Genomic DNA, 10,242 nt, shown 5'->3' with positions numbered 1-10,242 from the left:
TGGCAGGGACCGTCATGTCTTCGGGAGAGCCCCGGGCTTCACGACAATCTACTCCACCCCAGGACACTTGGTGAGAAGCAGCTTTGTCCAGGGTGCTGTTGTGGAGGAGAAGCTCTCGGGTCAAACCATCAGAAGCTTATTTTCTAGAACAGACTGCCCCGGCCCATTGCTGTGGCCTCTGAATCCCAGCTTCTGAGTGTGACATTGTCACGGCCACGTACTCACTCTGCATCCAGCATCCTGAAATGGATTCTCCCAGCATCTGCAGCATCCACACCACTGAAGGCTCTACGTGGCAGCCACTGCAGAGCCCTCCAGCCGCTCCGGCATGAAGGACAGGCATAAGGCGCAGTTAGTCGGCACCACAGGAATATGCGCCCATCCCACAGCTGCAGGTGGTGATGTCAGCCTCCAAGAGGAAAAGAAGTGACCCCAAAGTAGACCTCTAAAACCCTCATTGTCACCTGGACACACGGCTAGCTGGTCCATTTCGGTCTCCTCTCAGGAATCTTCCTGAACCCAGGCTCTATTTTGAGCACAGAGTCCAGATTTCTTTAGCATCAGCCAGACGTTCACATGGAAGACATGCTGACCCGCTGCTTCCTCAAGCTCTTCTGAGTGTGTGGGAAAAGGGCCACTCGCCAAAGCTGTTTCTTGGCCTTTCTATCCCTCTCCCACCCATCCACTTAGCGTCCCTCTCGAGAGAGTAGACAGCTGGATGCTCACCAAGACAAGGGGCACATTCCACATGCATTCATCGCGTTCCTGAGTTAACAGTTGCCAAAGTCGGCTGTCCTGTGAGGGTGTTTTCCTTTCCCTGCTCGTTCTCTCCCAAGCCTTCCTACGGCATCAGCGGGGCTATGTACACGTCAAGCAGCCAGCTGTCACACTCACCACAGAGCACATACCTGGCATCGCCAACCCAGCGACACATCCCGTTACAGAGTTTCTGCAGGGAGGGCGTCTTCCCAAGCCCCTGCCACCTCACCTAACCCTCGAGAAAAATCTGCATGACTCCACTTCTCACTTTTTCAAATGAAGAAGTAAAAGCTCAAAGAGATTGAATAACAAGCCCAAAGCCCCGTGGCTGGTACAAAGGTGCAATTTAGACTCAGCCCCGTATATCCAGAGACCTTAGTAGTTAGACTAAGTTCTGCTAGACTTCAGCGTCAGGTGAGAAGACACCCCTTCTTCCTCTGCCTGTTGAGGGCCCGACGTCCTGTCACCAGGTGGGCTTTGGTGCCCAGGTGCACGAGGACAGATGGCCCCGAGTACTGTCCACTAGTGGCTCTTCGTTTCACTGCCCACATCTCCTCTGTAGCCCTGTCTGGCAAGAAAGTGACATTCTTCGGGGTCCCAACTGGATTGCCGTCCAGACTTCCCCATGATGTGGGATGTGGAGCTCTGCCTAACACACAGTAGGGCAGCATGGCCATCTCCTGTCTGCTGGTGAAGTGAACCAGGCAGCCAGTCACTGTGTGACCAGCTCTGCTACGGCGGCCAAGCTGTCAATTGGCTGTTTGTAAGCTCTGTGACATCTGTGCCTGTGAAAGACGCTCTTGCCTCTAAGGGGAGGCCATCTGCCCTGTATCCCTACAGACGATTGCCTCTACCTGAGGGTCAGCAGGAGAGTGTTCCTGGAGTGCTGTGTCCAGCAGGCACCAAGGGCAGCTGTTTTCCCAGGGCTGACTGGGTATGTGGTCATTGCAACCCACCCCACCACCAAAGCCATGCATGTGGGGGGCCTCCCACAGAAGCATCCACAACCCTCCAGGGGGTCCTGGGAGCTTGACTCACACATGGGGTGGGTGGTTGGGGATCCCAGTAATAACCTTCAACCGATGTGCCACGGCCCTGGATTCCTTGATCCTTGGGTGGGCCAGGTCTGAGATGTGCTTCAGCTTTCCCCTCGAGGCCTACTGTGGGGCCAAACCACAGGCGCCCAAGGCAGCGGCGTCCATAAGATGCCCTGCTTGCTGGCGTATGCTCACCTGTGTCAGCCCCACTCCCTTCCAGCACTCGTGGGCCACAGCATCTAGAAGGTTCCCTGCACTCGGGTTCACTTCAGTGTGTGCCCCGGATGACCAGCTTCAGACACTCCTGGGCTCCCCTGTGTGTCCCTAGAGTCACAGCACTTCAGATGAGAGAGAAGAATAAGGTTCCTTTCCTTCCTTCTGGAAACACACTTCCTCTTCCACTCTAAGTTCATGCCCCATGAAGTCATCTGGACACTTTCCGGTGTGAAGTGGGGTCTCAGTGCCACGTACTTCACATCTTCCAGCAGACACGCGGGGACCCACATGGCCCTGTTCTCAGTGCACCAGTGACGGAGGGGTGTGTCTTGGCATCTGGCGCACCTGGTATCCCCCCTCATGGTGACTGACTCAGGGGCAGACAAATGACACGTTGAGACCCAGTGAGGTCTCTCCTGGAACTTCTAGGGAGGACCCTTTCCTCCTCCGCATGGGAGTCACAGCGAGAGGGTGACAGGCCAAGAGCATGGCAGCTACTTTGCTCCTGTGAGAGCAGGGCCTGAAGGTCGTGCCACACGGAGAAGGCAGAACTGACCGGAGGAGACACCAAGGCCCATACTGCTGAGCAGGGGAGCCTGCCTGACCTCCTCTCGACCTCAGTGGCTGAGTTGTTTTGTTCTCTTTCTTGCTTCGTCCAGGGCTGAGTCTTCTGCCACTCACAGCAAAGGCTAAGGGATACAAGTGAAGGGGGCATTTTTTTTTTTTTTTTTTTGCATTGGAGTCTCACTCTGTCGTCCAGACTGGAGTGCAGTGGCCGCTCCCGGCCAACACAGCCTCCACCTGCTGGGCTCCGGCGATCCTTCCGCCTCAGCCTTCCGAGTAGCCGGAATTACAGGCGCGCGCTACCATCCCCGGCTGATTTTTTTATTTATTGTAGAGACGAGGTCTCGCCAATTTGCCCAGGTGGGTCTCGAGCCCGCAGGCTCAGACAATCTACTCACCTCAGCCTCCCAAGGCATGGGATTACAGGCTGAGCCACCGAGCCTGACTGGGGCGTCCTTTTAACTCTGTAGTGTACCAGGGCCCAAATGTCCTTCTGTTGTCCTCTGGGGCCCTAAGCAACCCGCAGAGGCCAGAGCATGTGGCTGCCATAGCCCCTGTGTGCATGTCATAGGACACTTGCCCTCGCAGCCCTTGCGGTCTGCAGACATGCGTTGACTCCTCCTGGGGCGGGGCTGGACTCACATGCAGTGACAGAAACTCGCACTCTAGTCCCCAAGAGGCTGATGCCAATGCATTTAAATCAGGACAGGTCTTATCCCAAAAGTTATTAACAAAAACATTTATGCAAAAGCACTTGGCAAAATTAAGCTTTATATTCAAGCACAAGGCATCATCGGTTTAATAACTTGGGACCTGCATTTTGAAAAAGGGGGGGGTGGAAAATATTTCATTGGAAACCAGTAAATTCAAGTACGTCAAATAAACAATAGCCATCGGCTCTTTTGAGAAGCTTACACACATGGTCACTCTTCAGCAGAGAGTTACTTATGCTGCCTCACTTTTGAAAATACTGCAGTTTCTCTCCAATTTGTTTTTATAAAATACTCCACCTACAGAAAAGCTGCACAACACAGTCACGTGGGTGTCTACACATCCTTCACATGGACCCACCGGTAGCTGCACACATGCCTGGGGTGTACTTCTGAGAAACCATCGAAGGTTAATTGCCAACATCTTGACACCTGAGCCCTGTGTGCTTTAGCATGCATCTCCTTGCAAAAAACATTTAATTATCACACTCAGGAAAACCAGCACTGATGCACTGCCATTATTAAATGTGTGATCTATATTCAAATTTTCCTAATACTATCTTTCCCAGCTGACTTTTTTGTTGCCTTTTGACCCCAGGATACAACCGAGTACCATGCATTGCATTTTCTAATATTTTACTTTTCAACAATATGCTAAGTCTTGTTTCTAGATTTTTTTAAAAGATATGGGACACAATTCAGATTATTTCTGGTTTTTTTTTTTTTTGAATTGGAGTCTCACTCCATCACCCAGGCTGGAGTACAGTGGCATGCTCGCAGCCACCCCAGCATTGGCCTGCTGGGCTCCAGGGATCCTTCTGCCTCAACTTTCCAAGGTGCCAGAACTACAGGTGTGCACTACCATGCCCTGCTAATTTTTGATGTATTTTAGAGACGAGATCTCACCAAGTTGCCCAGGCTGGTCTTGAAACCACGGGTTTAGGTGATCCACTGGCCTCGGCCTCCCAAAGTGCTAGGATCACAGGCTGATCCACCAAGCCTGGCCTATTTCTAGTTCTTAATGAACTGTCTTGGGTTACTGTAAAAACAATATTTGTTCCATCGAATACTTATTTTCTTTCCATTTCTACTGATTCCATCAATGACTTAGGGGAGAAGAGTCTGAAGTGGGAGGTCACGCAGGTCCAGGTGTTCCTGTATTTTTAACTTAAGAGAACCTGTTAGCCGGGCTCGGTGGCTCAGCCCGTAATCCTGCGCCTTTGGGAGGCTGAGGTGAGTGGATTGCCTGAGCCTGCGGGTTGGAGACCTGCCTGGGCAGCGAGACCTCATCTCTACAATAAATCAAAAAATCAGCCGGGTGTGGTAAGGCATGCCTGTAATTCCGGCTACTTGGAAGGCTGAGGCGGAAGGATCGCCGGAGCCCAGCAGGTCGAGGCTGCGGTGGCCGGGAGCGGCCATTGCGCTCCAGTCTGGGCGACAGAGTGAGACTCCAACTCAAGAAAACAAAAACAAAAACAAACAAAAAAAGAAAACCTGTTGATTCTACACCTGCAAGCAATGAGCCTTCTGCTGCACTATCACGGGAATAAAATCCGGTAACCCAAGGGGCTGTGGCAGATGAATCATGATATTGACGGCGCAGTGAAGAGGATGATGATGCTGAGAAGGAAGGAGGGGATTTTAAGTCAGGTTGACTAAACGCAAGATTGCCTGAAAACGGAGGGATGTCTTTGTGCTCTTTTGGTATTGCGAGAGTTTTGCAAAAGGTAGATTCCTGGAGGTAGACGCCACCTCCTCCAAGACCATCGTTGACCTCATTATTGCCAAACCTATGCCACATCCCAAAACCACAGTGCCATGCTGCCCACTCATAGGCAAAGCATAACTCCTTGTCTTGAGTACAACTCTGTTCCACGGAACTTTCTGCAAGGATGGAATATTCTAGATATGCAGTGCAAGTGGCTACTGAGGGCTTGCAGTGCAGCTGGATGGCCAGGAACTGAGGTTTTCATGGTATTTAGCTATAATCCTTCAAATAGCCACACGTGGCTGGTGGCAATCGTAGGGAAGAGTGTAGCCGGAGGTCATGACAGCAAACATGCTCGTGCCCCCAGGGTCTCCAGTTCAGAGACCAGCCAGCACTTCTCATACCTTCACACAGTTCAGAAGTCACCACCAGCTCACGGGCACTTCAGGAAATGATCCGCAGTGGCCGTCCTGGTTTTAACGTGCAGGCCACACCTCTCCCAGCCCAGCTTACAGCACTCCCTGCACCGCTTCACCTGCTGACATTATCCAAGCACTTCCACCTTGGCTTCTTATGTATTGCTCTCATGGACTCCTTTCATGGTATGTTGTCTATCTCAGTCTACTGTGTGCAGGCTCCGTGAGGAGGTCTCACCTGTCCTGTATCGCTGCCTCAGTAACACCCGGGGGTGGAGCAGGCGTCGGAGACCACTGGCGAGGTCCATGTCTCACCAGCCCCGCATGCCTGGCATCTCACACACATCGGGGATGGCCTTGCGCCCTCATGGGGTCGGGGACCTGATGGCAGCAGAGAAGAGGAACACGTGGGGCTGAAACAGACCAGAGCTTCAGCTCACCACCTAGTCTGTACAACCATGGTGCTCCCTGGCTAGCTGAGCCCTTGCAAAAAGTAGAAATACTAAACGTGGAGAGCTGGCAAGAAGCCGCAGTGAAGGGCAGCTCAGTGTCCACAGAGGCTCTCGAGTGGGATTCAAGCCGGGCATGGGAAAGCCGTTCAGTGGTATCTTCTCACAAAGGAACAGGCAAAGTGCTTTTACCAGGGAAGAAGCCAGGGTTGGCCAGCGTCCTGGATGCCCGGGTGCTCTGCCCTCACCTGTGCTAACTCATGAGGGTACTCTGAACCCCTATTCAGCTGGGAAAATTGAGGCTCAGAGAAGAGACCAAATCCTGATGGTCACACTGGATGTGAACTCACAGGCCTCCTGTGGTCGGGCTCCAGGGCCTGTGAGTCACTCTGTTCCTCTGCATGTGATGGCAAGCTGGACGGCAGTGCCACAGAATGGAAGTCTGTCATTCGTTCAAGCTGGTGTCCCTCCTTGTAGAAGCAAGAGACTGGTGAGGAGGGAGGCCATCGAGGAGGGAGGCTGGCGTGGAGGGCAGCTGAGCCCTGTTCCACATGCTCCAGGGAGAGTTGCTAACACGGGGGACAGGATGTTTCATGTTTCAGTGCCTTCGGGACCGTTCACAGGCTTCCTGCCCTGCAGCCCAGTGGGGGGAGCCCATGGGCTGCTTGTTCTCACTCTGGGGGGCTCTGCTCTCAAGGCAGAGGCCATAGAAGTCTCCTCTTGGACCTGTCATGGATGCTAAGTGCTCATGGGGAGGGTTCCTAGTCAGGATGTCGTGGTTCCAGGGCTTTCCACCCAGACAGCGCCTCGCAGATGCTGAGCAAGGTGTGGCCAACACCGGGGCTCCAAGGAGGGCGGGAGGGAGAGAACCAGCTCCCGTGTGCTCAGTTCAACTGACCGCATACTCCTGGTACCCTGACTCCTCCTGGCGCCCGCGACTCCAGACTCCCACTGAGACAGAAGGGTGGTGGACATCCTTGGCCCCTTGTCCACTCCAGGCTTTCTGGCTTTGAGCAGGACAAGTGCTGTGCTGGCTTCCCAGAATCTGTTTTCATCCTGCTGGTGCTGAAGCCGCCTCTGGATATTACAGCGCATCCTGGTGGAGCGCTCACAGGCTGGCTGGGAAACAGGGAACAGGATGGACAGAGGGAGAGAGGCGGGAAGGGAGGCTGCAGCTAGCCAACTTTCTACCCACAGCTGCTGGGAAGGGCTCTGCAGGCGCCTTGCGTACTGTTTGCAGAGCCCATACCCTGGGAGAAGACCCAAGAGGTGAGAGTTACCAGGGGCCCCTGTGGGAGAGGTGAGGGAAGAGAACAGGAAGTGGAAGGAGGGCAAGACTTCCAGCCAAGGATGTTCAGAGGCTGTGCTTCACACCCTCGTGGACGGGTGGTTCATGGCCTTAGCTGCACAGACCAATGCTTAGCTGCCCACAGGTGCCTCTTTGGGGTGATGGCGAAGTCCTTCCCACCCCAGAACCTGTGTCCACGGGTAGAAGTTCTTCACCCCACTTTAGAATTCAGTTCATTTATCTCTTTTTAAAAATCCAGTTACAAAGTAATCTATACTACCAGTGAAATCCACATCATCATCACCACCGCCACCACCAGCGTCACCTCCAGCATCACCTCCACCACCACTACCACCTCAGCCGCCATCATGGTCCTCATCACCATCATCACTGCTACCACCACCATCATCGCCACCATCCCCGTCGCTGCCACCACCGTGATCATCACCACCTCCGCCGCCGCCGCCGCCACCACCACCACCACCACGATCACCATCATCGCCGCCACCATCATTGCCATCACCACAAACATCACCCTCACCATCGGCGCCATCACCGCCAGATCAATCCCATCACCACAAACATCACCCTCACCATCGGCGCCATCACCGCCAGATCAATCCCATCATCCTCATCCAGCCCTGGCTTCTTTATATTAGGTCATCACCTTTGCCATTTGTTTCACCGCGTTCATATGACCAGAGGCAGGCATATCATTTCAGATGATGTTTTATAAGAATCATTTCCTGCTTTACAAAACCGAACCCATACTGTATACATTTCTTTGCAGACTGCCATCCATACTTCTCGTAGTTTTGGCCAGACCAAAAATGTTGCAATAGACATCCTCAAGTGCTTTTTTAAAAAAATAGGGTAGATTCCCAGAAGAGAGATTGTTGGGGCAACGGATACTACATTTCAACTTTTTAGTAGATATTGCCAGATTGCTTCCCAAAACAGCTGCAGTAATTCCAGTTCCCATGCACAAAGTATGCAAGCGTCTTCCCCCAAATCCTTGCCAGCACCAGGGTGCTGTCATGCTTTTTCATTTTAGGCAAATATGTTGGATGAAATTAGTATCTTACTATTTCTTGAATTAGTATTTCTCTGGCTAATAGTCAAATTAATCACATTTTCATATGTTTATCAATTGTTAGTTTTCTTTCCTTCAAAACTGTCTCCATATTCTTTGACTATCTTGCATTGAGATTAGAAAATCTTTTTTGTATTTTTCAAGAAGTTTTGTATGTTAAGAATGTTAATTCTTTATTTGTCACACGTTTCTCTGTTGATCATTTGTCCTTTGAATTTGTTTATGATATTTTCCTATATAATTTTTATATTAATATTAGTATTTCTTGTGCTGTTCACAAAAAGTATTTAATCATAAAATCAAAAGGAAAATAATTAAATAATACATAATTATTTAAAACAATTTCTTTCTAGAAATATGAAGATATACATAGGGAAGTACCAGTTGTAAGCATTATTTACCATTAAAAATAGAAATAACTCAAATATTCAAATTTTAAAACATCTAATATTTTAAAATAAAATATTTAAAATATTTTAATATTTTAAAAATACTTGAATAGGCTATTTGAAAAAATATGAAGTATGATCTAATTATGGATTATATACAATCACACCTATCAAAAATCAGAGTGCAAGTATAGATTTATCTACATGAAATGAAGTTTAAATATATATTTAATATGTATATATCAATAGAGAGAGAGAATGTAAAAAGATAAGTGTTTTTTGTTTTGTTTTGTTTTTTGAGTCAGAGTCACACTCTGTCACCCAGACTGGAGCACAGTGCCATGCTCATGGCCACTGCAGCCTTGACCTGCTGGGTTCAGGAGATCCTTCCACCTCAGTTTTCCAAGCAGCTGGAACTACAGGTGCATATCGCCATGCCCTGCTAATTTTTTGATTATTTGTAGAGACAAGGTCTTGCCAAGTTGCCCGGTCTGGTCTTGCACCTCCAGCTCTCAAAGTCCTGGGATTGCAGGGATTGCACACCCGGTCAAAAAGATAAGTCGATATTTTATCTTATGACATGAACTATTTTTTTATAAGTTTATAGAAAGTAATAGGACATGAATAAAATCAGCTGTTTTATGCTATGGAATTATGTGTTTTCCCCCTTATTTTTACTTACATGTATCCGTACTTTTTTTCAAAATGATCTCACGTTTATTCTGCAGTGAAAAAAATAAGGTCTGACCAGATGTGGTGGCTCAAGCCTGTAATCCCAGCACTTTGAGAGGCTGAGGTGAGAGGATTGCCTGAGCCCACGGATTCAAGACCAGCCTGAGCAACATGTGAGAATTCGTCTCTACAATAAAAATCAAAAAATTAGCCGGGCACAGTAGCATGTGTCTGTAGTTCCAGCTACCTAGAAGGCTGAGGTGGAAGGATCACCGGAGCCCAGCAAGTCGATGCTGGGATGGCTGTGGGTGTGCCCCTGCACTCCAGCCTGGGTGATGGAGTGAGACTCCAACTCAAAAAAAAAAATGTCTATAAGGGTTCACACGTGCCGGGCTCGGTGGCTCAGCCTGTAATCCCGCGCCTTTGGGAGGCTGAGGTGAGTGGATGGCCTGAGCCCGCGGGTTCGAGACCTGCCTGGGCAACTTGGTGAGACCTCATCTCTACAATAAATCAAAAAATCAGCCGGGCGTGGTAGCACACGCCTGTAATTCCGGCTACTCGGAAGGCTGAGGCGGAAGGATTGTCGGAGCCCAGCAGGTTGAGGCTGCGGTGGCCGGGAGGCCACTGCACTCCAGTCTGGGTGACAGAGTGAGACTCCAACTCAAAAAAAAGTGTTCACACACAAAATGTATTAGCCCTCAGGGGCAGGAAGGGGTAAGAAGTATTTCTGGTGGGAGGAGACTTTCCACTTTAACTCTACACACCTATATATTATTCCGATTTTTTTCACCACAAGTTACTTCTGAAATATTTTCAAGGGCATTAAAAATAAATGAAATGTGGATGTAAGGCAAGACCCCAGTTACACGAAACTGAAGTGGGATAAACCTTTATTTATTTTTATTTTTATTTTTATTTTTTTTGAGTTGAAGTCTCACTCA

This window comes from Carlito syrichta, unplaced genomic scaffold (assembly GCF_000164805.1).
Source record: "Carlito syrichta isolate Samal-C Ts95f unplaced genomic scaffold, Tarsius_syrichta-2.0.1 Scaffold303796, whole genome shotgun sequence".
Taxonomy (NCBI): domain Eukaryota; kingdom Metazoa; phylum Chordata; class Mammalia; order Primates; family Tarsiidae; genus Carlito; species Carlito syrichta.
The sequence above is the reverse complement of the archived record's forward strand: the minus strand, read 5'-3'. Positions refer to the sequence as shown.